The sequence below is a fragment of the Hesperophylax consimilis genome, chromosome 8 (assembly GCF_061612785.1).
Source record: "Hesperophylax consimilis isolate HC1 chromosome 8, BYU_Hcon_1.0, whole genome shotgun sequence".
In the NCBI taxonomy this organism is placed as follows: Eukaryota; Metazoa; Arthropoda; class Insecta; order Trichoptera; family Limnephilidae; genus Hesperophylax; species Hesperophylax consimilis.
Genome location: NC_142843.1, coordinates 10,193,516 through 10,208,177, shown reverse-complemented (window position 1 = coordinate 10,208,177; position 14,662 = coordinate 10,193,516). Strand labels below are relative to the sequence as shown.

The following is a 14,662-nucleotide window of genomic DNA, read 5'->3' as shown; positions in this document are numbered from 1 at the left end:
TTATGACCGAGTGGGTATTTACACAATACCGCTATAACATGACTCACAACTATGGCTTAAACTATAGATTTACGACCAACATACATATATAGATTGTTATGATTTATTCCCGTGGTATCAGTGGTAATGTATAAAATATTACAAAAATAGTTTAAGGTTAATAAATGGCTATTACATTAAAGTGGGTAGTCAAGGAGAAAAATCCCTAAACTGAGCAATGAAATACTACTGAGAAAAAAAGAACTGTCATTATTCTGGATACGACAAGTTGAAAAGGTGAGTTTTTAGTTTTGCTCAGTAAGTAAGTAACACTCTTATGTTTCCAATAAATTCTTAATTCAAACGTTGTTCATGCATGACAAAGATTGACATGAAAAATATGTTTGTTTGAACGGGATGAATTTTAGGACCGGGCGGCATTTTCGTATTCATAAGATGCATCGAATACTACCTCAAGGCCAACTAGAGTACAGGCCTGGCATGGACCTAAAAAGCCCTGGACGGAACAATTCGAGAACAATTTGATTTTGAGATTTCAAGTGATTAAGTCAGTGCCGTGCCATAATAGAACAATTTGCAAATGGCGGCGATTGTTGTTGAAACTCATTTTATCTAACGACGCATACAATCTTCGGAAGGGAAACAATTGCATTATTTACAATAATCGATAGTGATAAGTAATTTGTATGTATTTACAAATTAAATGTTATTCGTTGATATTTCTATTTTTTACCGAGTTATTTTACTAAGTGGTAGACGCGAAGCGTGACAGTTTAGTACTATAACTACGAAATCAAAAGCACCGCAATTGACGTACTTTTTGGTTGCCACTTCGAGATTTCTATAGCGCGTCTATATATATATTTTAAGATCATTAGTTCCTGATTTCACAGTCGTTCCCCGAATTAAATCATTACAGCAAACTGATCTACGACAATTTTTTTTCGTACCAGTTGACTTATTCATATAACGATCTGAATTCATAACTAACCATTATAAACTAACAGCTTGTAAGTAGATATAAAGGATATTACTAATAAAAAAAAGTAGATATAAAGATATTACTAACAAAAAAAAAGTATATAGAAAGATATTACTAACAAAAAAAAAAGTTGATATAAAGATATTACTAACAAATAAAAAGTAGAAATAAAGATATTACTAAAAAAAAGAAAAGTAGATATAAAGATATTACTAACAAAAAAAAATAGATACAAAGATATTACTAACAAAAAAAAGTAGATATAAAGATATTACTAACAAAAAAAAGTAGATATTACTAACAACAAAAAAAGTAGATATAAAGATATTAATAAAAAAAGCGTCCCTTAGACGCTATGATGGTTTGAGTATGTAGAGCGAATGAGCGAAGATAGGAGTGTAAGAAGGATTTATGATGCGAATGCGAATGGTAGCAGAAGTCGGGGACGCCCGAGGAAGACATGGCACGATCAAGTGAATCAGATACTCGAGTCGGGCCGTGTCAAGAGTCAGAATGATAGTCAGATGTATTTTTATAAAACATAGGCATTCTTGATATTATCAAAACTACGTAGGTAGCACTTTGTACGTATGCATGATCTATGTCAGTTTTAGTGGCATTTCTGTTTTTTTTATTCATACGTAACATAAATATTTACTTAAGATACTTTTCTTTTTTTGTATAGAAGATCTACAGTCTCTCGTGTCTAGGATGAACGAAGTATGCATGAAGAATGAGTTAATGATGAATGTAAGTAAGTCTAGAGTAATGGTGTTTGAAAGAGAGAGTACGAAAACAGTGTGCAATATAATTGTGAATGAGGAATACTTGGAGCAGGTGGATGAGTTTGTGTATTTAGGAAGTATGTTTACGAGAGATGGGAAGGCTGACAGAGATATTGAAAGAAGGGTAAATGCAGGTAATTCCGTTAATGGAGGACTGAACGCCGTTGGCGCTAACAAAAAACTGTCCAAAGAAGCGAAGTTAGCAGTCCACAACGGAGTGCTGGTACCTACCTTGATGTATGGAAGTGAGGCATGGAACTGGCAAAGAAAGGATGAAAGTAGATTGAATGCTGTTGAAATGAGATCTCTGAGGCGTATGTGTGGTAAAACCATGTTTGATCGTGTGAGGAATGTGGAGATCCGCAAAGAGTGCAAGGCTGATGTAAGCGTAATGAGTAAGATTAAGAAAGGGACGCTTAGATGGTTTGGGCATGTAGAGCGAATGAGCGAAGATAGGAGTGTAAGGAGGATATATGATGCAAATGCGAATGGTAGCAGAAGTCGGGGACGCCCGAGGAAGACATGGCACGATCAAGTGAATCAGATACTAGAGTCGGGCCATGTCAAGAGTCAGAATAATAGAAGAGTATGTATGAGACGATGTATGAATGTGAATGAGGCAAGAAGTGTGTGCCAAGACCGAGTTGTTTGGCGGTCCGTCCTCTCTGCCTACCCCTGCGGGGAAACGGCGTGATGGTTAGTTAGTTAGTTAGTTAGTTAAGAGATTGTCTCGAAGAGAAAATAGTGGAATTATAAATTTGTGAGATGTTTCGAATAATGAAACTATCAAATAGATCGCATGTGTTTTTCGCATTGGACTCCCAAAGTTTGTTTTCTTATCGGCCGCTAACACTTCCTTATGTTTTTATAGGTGGTTTGATTTTTCGTTATTGGACTTCAACTTAACTCGTTTAATTCGATTCTTGAAATTCTTCACAGTTGTTCTCTTCATGTTTTATTTTTGCAGACAATAGAAATTCACAAATTTATCCTACTAAATCGGGAGCGTCAATTTAAATCGCATCTCAAAAGTAAAATGAACAATTTTTTTCAGCTTCTTTTTAATTATATTTAATAAATTAACATAATACTATTTAATTTTTTTAAATAAAACCTTAAATTCAAAAGCTGTATATTATTTTGTTGTCTTTTTACAAGAGTGTAAACTGCTTCCATCCGTCTGGAGCCAGTGAGAATATGACATCCCCAATTAGGGTATGTTGTGAGGATGAAGGAGAAGGGAAAGGGGAAGTACCTGGCTATTCAGATCTGGTCACTAAACATGGCTTTAGCCATTTCAAGCAATGTTTCAATTCTGAATGGTGATCTTACATCAGGGCGATATTGGGAGTATTTTTTACTCTGGTACTTGCCGCAATTATACTATTTATTATTTTAAATGAATAAATTGTTAAAGACACAAATTATTATTAGTAATTCCTCAGCTTTATTTTACAAACATGCCTGCAAAGAAAATTGATGGGAATTTATTTTTTTATGTAACATAGTACAACTGTAAGATGTCCGCGGAACTATGGCATCCCAATTATCTAGGAACTAAAGCCATGTTGTGAGGAAGAAAATGTGGCGAGGGAAAAGAGAATTAAAGGAGGAGATACGTTTAGAAGTACCCAATATGATATACCCAATGACTAACAACAGCCATTTTAAATTTGAAGCAAACGTTTTTAGTAGTGGTTTTTTACTAGGGCCATACTAATAGTCTCTTCGAATCTAGAATTGGTAAGATTTTTTATCAATCTATTGGTTATATAAATATTAAGCTCGTCCCTTTGTACCTATTTAATAAAATAATACAATTTCATACTTGATAAACGAAGTTAAATTTTGAATACCTAAACACATTCTTTTGCGGAAAATGTATTGATATAAATAACCTTGGTGTTCATTAGTACAGGTAAATAGATACAGTTTCTCTCTGTATTTGTAACATGTGAAAAGTTCTAACGATTATGTTCCGAGAGATACACATCCTTATCAGCTTCCAGCGCCCCACTGTCAACACAAACTAGCTATTGTAGACACAAAAAATAATCAGAACGAGCATAAAAATACATTAATAAGTAGGTACCTACTTCATAACAGCCTGAACAAAGACATCACTTTAAGAGTAGTTGGAAATGTTAATTTCAGTTCTTGATAGGTAATGTTATTTCAAGGAGAACAAATAAACAGCCAAAATCCTTATCACGAAAACGTGGAAATGAGACGGAAAAACATTAATCAATGTATGAAAACCTTATCGGAATAACGTGAGCAAGGAAAAATATTGTTTATTTGTTTGCTGATAAAAAGATTACTAAGCTAATATTTACATAACATAAGTGTTTTGTAAGTGTATCTCTTTAATATCAGAAAGTTCTTGAAAAGCTAAGGAACAGCCCGGGAAAACGTAGGTGGTTGACAAGGAAAATTAAGCGCGACCTCGATTGACAGTCGGATGTTTAAAGCTCGGGGGAAAAGGCAACACTCTTCAGATAGTCCGGGATCGGGAGAAACTCACCAGTGACGATGTCGCTGCCGTCCACACGACAAGAGAGGGTACGTCGTTTCATCCGAGGCCACTGCAACTCAAACCATACACCACTCGGATACGAAACACTGGCACACAATATGTCCTGAATCGCGGCGCGGGCTCACGCGTTCTCGGCGGCTGTCGTCGCGCGTTGCTCGCGTGCAATCTGATCGCCTTCAAGGTGCGATCGATGGGGTAGATAATAATTAGCGCACTGGGTATCTCGTTGACAGGTGGTGTCGCGGTTATGGCGGCTGGTGCGGTTAGCCGCTTAACCAGCTGTCGCGGCGGACTCCCGCGACGGAATGGCTGGGCGCGGAGAGCGGGGCGCGGGCGACGGGGGTCAGATCGGGCGCGTGCGCGGTGTGCGCGATGTACGCGGGGTGCGCGCGACGGCTTCCGGCCTTACCGGGAAAGCGACCGCCTCACTCGAGGCAACCCATTTCTGTGGCACCCCAAATGAGCTGTTGAGGATGATCAAGCATCAAAATAAATACTGCCTTTTCAATCTTCAATTGATTTTACACAAGTGCGCTATTTTGAATACGGCAACTTCTTGTATATAATGTTTAAATTTAGTATTTTTCTATGTAACATATTTTATATAGTATCGTAAAATTGTGTTACCATGTGAAAAAAACGTTAAAACCATTTTTTCATTGGGTGAAACCAATAGAAGACCCCAAGGCAAGAAGTTGTTAACTTACATTTTCGTAAAAAATGAGTTAGAATGCTCTCTAAACTAATTCGCATACGCTCTTTCCAATGAACACCATGCCAGAGCTTAAAAACGGCAAGAACATGCTTAAATCAATGTGATGAACATGTTGACTACGTGTTTCTGTGACATTAAGTTGATAAAATCAGGGCAAGAACTTGTTAACTACTAAGTTAGCAAGTTCTTGCCGTAATTCTGTAATTAACAACTTCTTCCCATCTACATTGGTTTAGATTTTTATGGTTAACATGTTATTCACTCACTTTGACGTTTACCTTGGTGGTTTTAAAAAGTTTTGCAGTGCGTGTTTTTTATTTAAAAATCATCGAAAATGAGTTCCAGAGGTGAAAAAATGGTGAAGATGTGTCAAAAATTGATCAGGGAATCAGGTAAGCTGTATAAAACATTATCATTCATCTTAATTTATCCTTAAAGTAGTTTGAAAATGAGTGACTCATTTTTGTTTTGGTGTTTTTCTGTCTAAAAGTCAACAATTTTTTATTGTAATGCTTATTAATTTGTTTCAGGAAGTGTTCAAGAGTCCACTAATTTAGTACAACCTGAGAAGCATTTAGAAATACCTCAAAATAATGTAATTTTAATGGATGGTAAATGCAAAAAAAAAGTTTTACTCTGTGACTCTGAATATTCTTTTATGTTTTGAATTCCTTCATTAATGCTTTACAATATCGTGTTTCAGAAAGTGTTCAAGACTCTTTGACTGGTGTTGAGTTTGGGATATTATTAGGAATACCTCAACATGATGTCATGTTAATGGAAGTTAAACTTAAAAATACTTTATAGTGACACTAAATTCTTTTGAACATTGAACTAAAAATGATTATTTTACTGTACTTTGTATTTTCAGAAGATAATCAGAGTAGTCTAGAGTATATCGCTACTACCACTGGTACAGGAGATATAATTTTGGAATACGTACAACAAGATGAGATACTCAATACTTTAAATCAAACTGGTGAGGATAAGGCTTTATAACTTGAATTGAATTTTATTTTACTGATTTGCATGTAATGAAGATTAAATTATTATTTTCAGATGCAGCTCTTGCTGTGGAAAGCAGTGTAGGATAATATACTGAGGACGCTGAAAGCGAAATTGAAAACAATGTAAACGTTTCTGATGTAGAAAACAGTCATTTAGAAGGTAATTTGTCTTGCTGTACCTAGGTATATAATTTCAGATTAACTTTAAAAAAAATCATTTTTGACTGTTCGCTAACTTTTTTTTATTTTTTTATATTTGCTCCACACAGGAGGCCCAGAAGAAAATAATTTCCCTCGGGGCCTATGTCATCTTTGGGGATGCTGTGTGGAGGGTCTTTTTTTGGAGAGGAAGGAGTGAACATGGGTCTTGAAGAGTCCCATGTTGTAGGAGGGAGGAAACACAGAGGCCGGCAGTTCGTTCCACAGCCGAGCTGTTGAACTTAAGAACGAATCGTAGAAGCGACCCGTTCTCATGTGACAAGTGTCAACTGTGTACAAATTTTGGGCGCGCGTTTGGCGTGTATCCCGACTACGCACCGGTGCCGAAGGGATCAATGACGCTAGTTCCTCAGAGCATCTTCCATTGTAATACCGATAGAACAAGGACAGCATACCTACCTGACGCCTGTGCTCTAAAGATTGCAGTCCGTTTGTAAAGATTGGGGAATCTATCAAACGGACCGCCCGTTTCTGCACAGAGTCAAGGGTTTTTTTCAGGTATTTTGGGGCTCCAGACCAGAGATGGCTGCCAAATTCGACAGTAGGGCGCACTTGCGATTTGTACAGGGTGAGCAGTTGTGTACTATTAAAGTATCTGCGGGCCCTGTACAGTACGCCCAGCTTCTGAGAGGCCAACTTTACTCTGGCTTCGATGGAGCCCCCGTACCTGAGCTGGTCACTTATAGTTACACCAAGCATATCAATGGAAGGCCTGTTCGGAAGATTGCTTCCGTTGAAGGAGACTAGATTATCATTTGGATCCCTTTTAGACGTAATCAGACAGGATTGGGTCTTTGAAACATTAAATTCGACGAGATTATTTTTACCCCAGGAGGAAATACTCTGCTTCAAAGCCCTCCGAGCCGTTGGAGTTTGTGTGCCCTTTGGGGGCTTGTCAAACAAAAAGCTATCATGAACTGTACTGTCATCCGCGTAACAATGAATCGGTGCACATGTCAAAAGGTCATTGATGTGCAACAAAAACAAAGTCGGAGACAGAACCGATCCCTGTGGGACGCCAGCATTTATGGAGTGCGAGGAAGAGGTGAAACCGTCAGCAACCGCCTGAATCGACCTATCCCTTAAAAAGTCAGCAATCCACGTACACAGGGATGCGGGAAGTCCGTAAGAATGCAATTTGTTGACAAGTCCTCGGTGCCAGACCCGGTCAAAGGCCTTGGATATGTCTAGTGCGACCGTTTGGGTCTCACCGTGACGTTCCAGGCACCGCCCCCAAACATGCGTCACATACGCGAGAAGATCACCGCACGAGCGGTTCCGCCGGAATCCGTATTGACGGTCGTTGATAATTTTGTTCTTCTCGAGGTATGTGTCTCGAACTGATATGAATGTGTGTATTATTTTCAGGCACTAAAAAGATTAGGAAGAGGCCCAAGGTAGGGCGAGCAAGAGAAATAGCGCGGGACGCTAGGATGAGAGGTGATTCTTATGTTAATTATAAAAAAAGCCTTAAACCTGCTAAAACACCAAACCTGGAAGAAAATCTTTGTGTTAGCAACTGCAGATTGAAATGTAATTCAAGATTTAATGCCGAAGTTAGGCAAAAACTCTTTCTAGAGTTTTATTCACTACATTCAGAAGCCCAATCAACTTTGTTATTGAGATCGATGAATATTAAAAAGATAACCAGGATCACTTCGACCAAACGATCCTGCAATATTACGTACTCTGTTTCAATACAAGGAAATAATGAACAAGTTTGCAAACCAGCCTTAATCCATTTGCCAAATAGGTAGAGGCAGATTAGATATATCGAGGAGAAAAGTAGCTGCAGGAGTTTCATCACCAGCAGTAAGTCACAGAGGTCGCCACTGCACGAGGCCTAACAAAACACCAGATAACCAGCTTAAAGAAGTAAGAGAACACATCAATATGTTCCCCGCAGTAGCTTCACATTATTCCAGGAACAAAAATCCCCATAAATTGTACCTCGCATCCGATTTGTCAATCCCAAAACTGTATGAGCTCTATAATATGTTTTGTGGAGAAAAAGAGTATGCCCCTGTTTCGTTGAATCGTTACGTTAATCGTTTACACGTTTAACTTGTCGTTTGGTGTGCCTAAGACAGACACTTGTGGGACTTGCGATAGCAAAAAATCTGACCAAATTCATGTAAATATGCATAAAGCTGCATTTGAAATGCAAAAACATGATAAGAAAAAGGCATCTGAACTTTATACACAATACAAAAAACACTATCGGAAAAAAGGTTAACTTTCAAAAAGGAATTCGCTGGATAAGAGTGGAGGAATTCGGGATTTATAAATATCGAAAATCACTCTCCGAAGAAGAGCCTTGGAAAGAAGTGGATCTTAAAAAAAAAGGTGTGAAACATTATCTTCCCTGCCAATGCTGTCATCAAAAGTGAGAGATAACAAAGAAATCGATGCGGCCAAATGGAATGATATCCAAAAATTGTTACCATACCTGGATGAGTTTTTTCGTGGATTTTTTAAGTCTCAAAAAAATTTACACATGCTCTGCTACCTTTTCTTTTCAATAATAATTATTATTTAGCTACTTTATATCAAAAAAAAGTTTAATTTGTTTGATTAAATAAAACAACAAGAATTTAACATGTTCTTGCCTTTCAATTCTGTATCTTCCTCACCTATCCCTGAAGATGGCATGAACATGTTAACTACATTTTTTTGTAGAAAACATGTTTATTTTAACTTTTAGACTGCAAAACTACTTAATATTACTAGATGTAATGTAAATTTGGTTTGTTTACTACACCATGAAGGATCAGTACATTGTATATGACATTCAAATAAAAAATTATAAGGCAAAACGCAAAAGTCTAAATATCTCAGAATGCCTTCAATGTAAGTTAACAACTTCTTGCCTTGGGGTCTTCTATTATAATTGAATGAGCGTAGCGAAGTTCTGTTTTAGGTCGACTGTGTTGTATTCCATCTGCCTTTAAATTTGTATGGACAACTGGCAACTGAAAACGCGTTGGCAATTAGCACGGTTACGGAGTTGCGAGTGACTGGTTGCGTCGATGTTGATAACTGGTTTTTGATAAGTTGCGCCGTGTGTGGACCACCATTGAAATAGGATAGCAACATGAGTTGCCAACTGTTTTTTTTTAGTTGCCTCGTGAGCGGATGGACCAAGTCTACGTACTTATAAATCTTATGATTTTAAAGGAAATTTTCAATTTATTTATTAAATAAGAGAAAATTAAAAATATTTCTTTCTTACGCAAGGTTTACACTGTTCACAAAACTACTAATTTAGTAGGTGAACAAAATCTACATTTCAATCTACTTACATCTTGCACTCGCTTGCGTGAAGTTTCTTCGATTTACTATGACAATAATCTATGTGTATGTGGATACGTATTTTAAAGCTAATTTAACCGTTTGAGTGCCAAAAAAATTCATACAGTTGCTTGTAAAATGCCACCAAAAAAACATTATTTTTTATGAAACTATATATTTTTTTAAAACCCCATAAATTCTTTGAATTTTCAAGGATTTCGATGATTTTTTCGGTGTTTTATTAAAGAATATTGGTTTAAAATCACGCGGAGGAGGATCCCGAAGTCCAGGCGTTTCGAAAAAATGAGAATTTTACGTACAGACGTACGCGCGAATCAGAACACGACTGACGCAATCGACGGAAATCGAAGATCGGCAATCTTCTTTAAACACGAATCGACGAAAATCGACGATTGGCACCCAAACGGTTAACTATTATTTCATAGCTTTGTGAAGCGCCCTTCAAGTAATGTTTCGCGAAAATTGCGCAAAAATAAAAATAAATTCTTCAATAATCTAAAATAAATTCTTCAATAATAAACTATAATCACTTTTCGGCATCATTTTAATTAAATATAAAATATTGTCTCTGTTTAAATAACTACTTAATTTTTTTACATGTTCAACATTTTATTTTTAAACCTGCAGATATTTGTTAAGTTAAAATGGCGGCTTAAATGTGGCATTTATTCTCGAAACTTCCTATTCTTCCTTTCCCTAAAAGGACCCTTCACACAGCATCCCTGAAATATCCCTAAAGAGCTCTTGTGTGGAGCTAATGCTAAAAATTATATGTATACATTTTTTTAATGACTAACGAGTAAAACTCCAAATTGTAATAGATATTTAATTATTGAAGACAATATTAGCGACTCTTAAACGATAATTTGAAACAGATAATTCAGAAAAAGATACTGTCACATCTAGCTAATAACTAATAGCTAATGAGCTAATAACTGAGCAAGTAATCTTGCGATCATTCATAAAGATAGCAGCCAATAAAAATGTGCGGTGCGTAAATGAAAATAATGTTTGTAGTTCTTATTCGAATTATGATACAGTTAAATATGACCGAAGGAGATAGGGTCCCATTAGCCTAGTTGATAGAGCGGCGCACCGGCAAGGCAAGGATCCTGGTTTCAGGTCCTTGATGTGACAGTATCTTTTTCTGATGTTTCGGTTTCAAACAATCCTTTCAGGATCGCTAAGATCGTCTTCAATAATTATGTTATTATTTTTAAATTGTTTTCCAAGGTAATTTGTTCATTTGTAATTTCAATTCAAACCCATCAAAAAGTTTTTTGATCGTTTTTATTACAAATTTCATTATATTTATAGTACGACAAAATCATTATTTTAGGAATTATCGTTAACTCCAAATAATTGCCAAGGTTGTCTCTAACTAAAATCATGAATAATCAAATTAATTTTTTTTATTTAAATTATTTAAAAAGAAAGACAAACATTCCCAGGTTACGAATAACCCAACAATGTTTGAAAATCTCCTACTACCACCACAGAAAGCCGAAAATGTTGCTTGTGTTGTGATGGAGGACTTAGCCAGCCGAGGAATCGAACACGCGACGCTCGGGTGAGACCCAAGCGCTATGCCCACTCAACCACTGACCAGCGTATAATTTTATAATTTAATACATATTATGTGTACTAGATATTTTCTTTATTTTTTTCTTTTAATAAAGTAATTATTCAGTTTGGTTGGATATTTTGGTCTCAAATATAAATTAAAGTTATGTATTTGTTTTAAAATAACACATTGTTTCAGCTTATTACTACGAGAATACTATTTATATATGGAGATGATGGTAAAAGATGCTAAAGAAAGAAGTTATTTTTTCAATGAGAACTGGCGTTTCTACGACTCTTTTTTCAAGGGTTACACTCTTAGTTTATGAGCTCGGATGTGGAACGATTAGCTGGGCTCTATGTTTCTTCCCTCTAACAACGTCTTCACCCCTTCCTTTCCACAAAAAAACTCTACACACAGCATCCCCAAAGAGGACAGGACCTGAGGGAAATTATTTTCCTCAGGGTCTCCTGACAAATGAAAAATGGTAGATATTATCCAAAACTGTTTCAATACTAAACACATGCATTATTAAATAACCCAATCTAAGAGCCTAATAATCTACTCTAAGGATTGAAACCAAGTGGTATCCCATTTTTTGGAATGAATTAGGATTAACCGGTTTGGAACTAATCAATGTTAGATGTTAGAGCGCTACAAATCTAGATATAAATTTGACGTTATGAATTCGGTATCAGCACTCATCCGGTTTTCGCGAGTTTTTCTCTGCTAAAAACTAGTTTAAAAATGAATAGTAATCAAATTATTGCGATTAAATTGTTTTTGAAAAATAATGACCGGCCAAAACCATTGTTGAATATAAGTTTGTAATGTTACGGCAAAAACTGTGAACAGGATATTTAAATTTTTTATTCGACATTAGTTGATGTGATCTTTAGTTTACCGTGTACAATTTTCGAAGTCGATGTATCATGGCGCGGCGGATATGACTCCTTTTACTGAAAAATGTGGGAGTTACAGGTATGCATCTCCCGTTATTATTTAACCCTTAGGCATATTGTGTCAGAAGGTTGAAGTATTTCCACTATGCAGTAAAATAAAATAAAAAGAATATTTCATATATATTATAATAGAAACTGTTCTTGAAACACTTTTTTTTTAGTAATAAAAAAAATATTTTCCTGTTAGAAATAAATATATAATAATTGAAATATTCAAATTTGAAATAAAAACATTAACAAAAAGCTCGTTTTTTGTAACTGAAATTACTGATAACGAAAAAAAAAAACACTTCCATATTTTATCAGACAAATGTATTATAAACGTTATTATCACTTCACTTTTGTGTCGTTTCATATGATAATAATTAATAAAAAATTAGCTTAAATTAATTTGAATATATTATTTTCAAATCACGGTCGGAACCCAATGATGGTATCTCTATGTCGGAACCTTAGGTCTCATATAGGTGTACATTTAAATTATTCTGTTGTTAACTTATATACCATTGATATATTTCTTATACTCTAGTATTTATTACGAAAAATATTGTGACAATAATTCCACATTTGTGTACATATCCTTAGCCGTAGCTCAAACGTGGATTTACACAAAAATTGCCGATATATATCTATACACCTATGTTACCATAACACGCACATGCAAATCGCTCATCAAGATATAACTTATCCCTACTTTCTTACCAAATAGTACTTTCGTTGATTTTATATTGTATTTGTATTCTTTTTTTAGAAATACACTTGTACTTAATGTACTTGTATTTTTACTACACTTTTAATTCTATTTTAATTACACAAATGTACTTGTATTTTTTTCTTTTTTTGATACATGCTCCTTGTATTATTTTTAATTCAATAATACGTATTTTCTTTGATATACTTTTTATATTATTTTAAATTTTTCTGTTTTCCACACCTATTTTTTATATTCATATATCTTAAACTTATGTAGATATTTTGCATTATTTTTAATTCCTTTATACTTCATACTTGTTTTAGATGTATAAATTATTTTATTTTATTTTTATATTATTTTGTTTTCATTCAACTTATTTTTAATTTGTATTATTATACTTAACATAAAATTGACCACTACAACACGGGCATGTGCCTAGTGTGGTGGCCAAAAATTTACCCGTTTACTGTAATGTATAAACTTTACTGAATAAAGAACAATAAAAAAAAATGATACGGGCATTTGCCTAGACTGGGGTATTTAAAAAATATATCTGTAAATAGTATAAAATTAAGTCGCTGTCCGCGTCTGTCTGTTCTATTTATATTTTTTTCCGGAAGAAATATATGAAACATGCATATTATATTTATAAAAAGTAGAGAAAAGTCAATGTTTTATAATCAGGTCATAAAAATATGTTTACGGGCACTTCATTACTAACGCTGGCTAAACCTCAAGAGATATATCAAAATAATGTAGGTACTACGGAATGGTATATCTTAGAAAGGCTTACAGAAAAGTCCGCGATGGTATGTGTATGTATCTCCTGAGAATATTCCTCAGCAAAAAAGCCGGGTACACGGAAGCTAGTATAATAATAAAAATAAATATTTTAATGTAAAGCGTGAGGTTTTTCTCTTTCTAACACACCGTTTAGATCATATTTTTCACCATGACAGTGGGGGAGATAAACGATTTTCGTGAGGCCGTAAGAGCTGTTCCCAAAAGCGAACAAATTAACCTGAGGGGTTAATTTACCTGTATTACATGTTACCATTTTTAGTGCAATGCACTGCTGTCAAATTCAGTCACGGGCCGCCTACGATTGTGTATTATTCTAAACCTTTCTTCTAATTATTTTCTGTATCTAAAAAACGTGTCCATAAACATCAAATAATAAGTACCAGATTGGGCGATTTTTGTAAACTAATAAACAAATTTCACGTATTCTAATTTAATGTTTGTAATCAAACCTAGAAATACAGAGTAAACAATAAAATACAGGTTGATTTATTGGCATTAAACTACAGTACCAGTTTCCATATTAATATATGTTTCCATATTTATATTTATTTATTTATTTATTTTAGGAACATAAACAGTCTTAGTAATATAATGTACATAAGAGAATAACAAAAAATAGACCAATTATTAATGTTCACAGATATATATGGAAACATAAAACTAACCTGTAAACGATAAACCTATAATATGCGTACCATAAACAGCAATATATAAAAGTGATTTTAACTATACTTAAATAGACTTGGGTTGGAACGGGAAAGGGGAGGAGAGGGATGAGGAAAAGTTGCCACGCAAGTAATATTAAAATATTAGGTACAATCATTTTAACAGTGGTTAATATGAGTTAGAATGTGATACAATGAAATTCTGTAGTGATAGTAACTAGCAGTGAATATGTCAGCACGAGTGTCTATATTTGCAAATTTATTATTATAGTAGTTACATGTCCTTTGCATAAATTCATTTTGGTTGGAATTGGTATTGCATCTATCAATGTAGAAAAGGGTATTTTGTCTGCTGTATCGAATTGGCGCATGGAAATTTATTTTGTTCAGCAACTCCGGGCAGTCAACTTTAGAGTT

The 14,662-nt window shown here is 34.9% G+C and overlaps 1 protein-coding gene and 1 long non-coding RNA gene across 4 annotated transcripts in view; one reads left to right on the top strand and one right to left on the bottom strand.

Annotated features, from left to right (window-relative positions):
* The window catches only part of LOC149421553 (uncharacterized), a 519,511-nt gene extending 514,918 nt beyond the window's left edge, over positions 1-4,593 (bottom strand). The window contains exon 1 of the mRNA XM_089634868.1: positions 4,292-4,593. The gene's annotated coding sequence lies outside the window, so the exon portion shown is untranslated. The remainder of the gene's footprint in view (positions 1-4,291) is intronic.
* A 414-nt stretch (positions 4,594-5,007) lies between these two features.
* LOC149421552 (uncharacterized) lies at positions 5,008-6,174 on the top strand. 3 transcript variants are annotated; one of them, XR_016302502.1, is made up of 4 exons: positions 5,008-5,410; positions 5,549-5,629; positions 5,890-5,997; positions 6,078-6,174. It is a non-coding gene; the product is annotated as an uncharacterized LOC149421552 (long non-coding RNA). The 3 variants fall into 3 exon arrangements; XR_016302503.1 differs by having other exon boundaries at positions 5,722-5,997; XR_016302504.1 differs by lacking the exon at positions 6,078-6,174 and having other exon boundaries at positions 5,722-6,069.
* Positions 6,175-14,662: the final 8,488 nt, after the last annotated feature.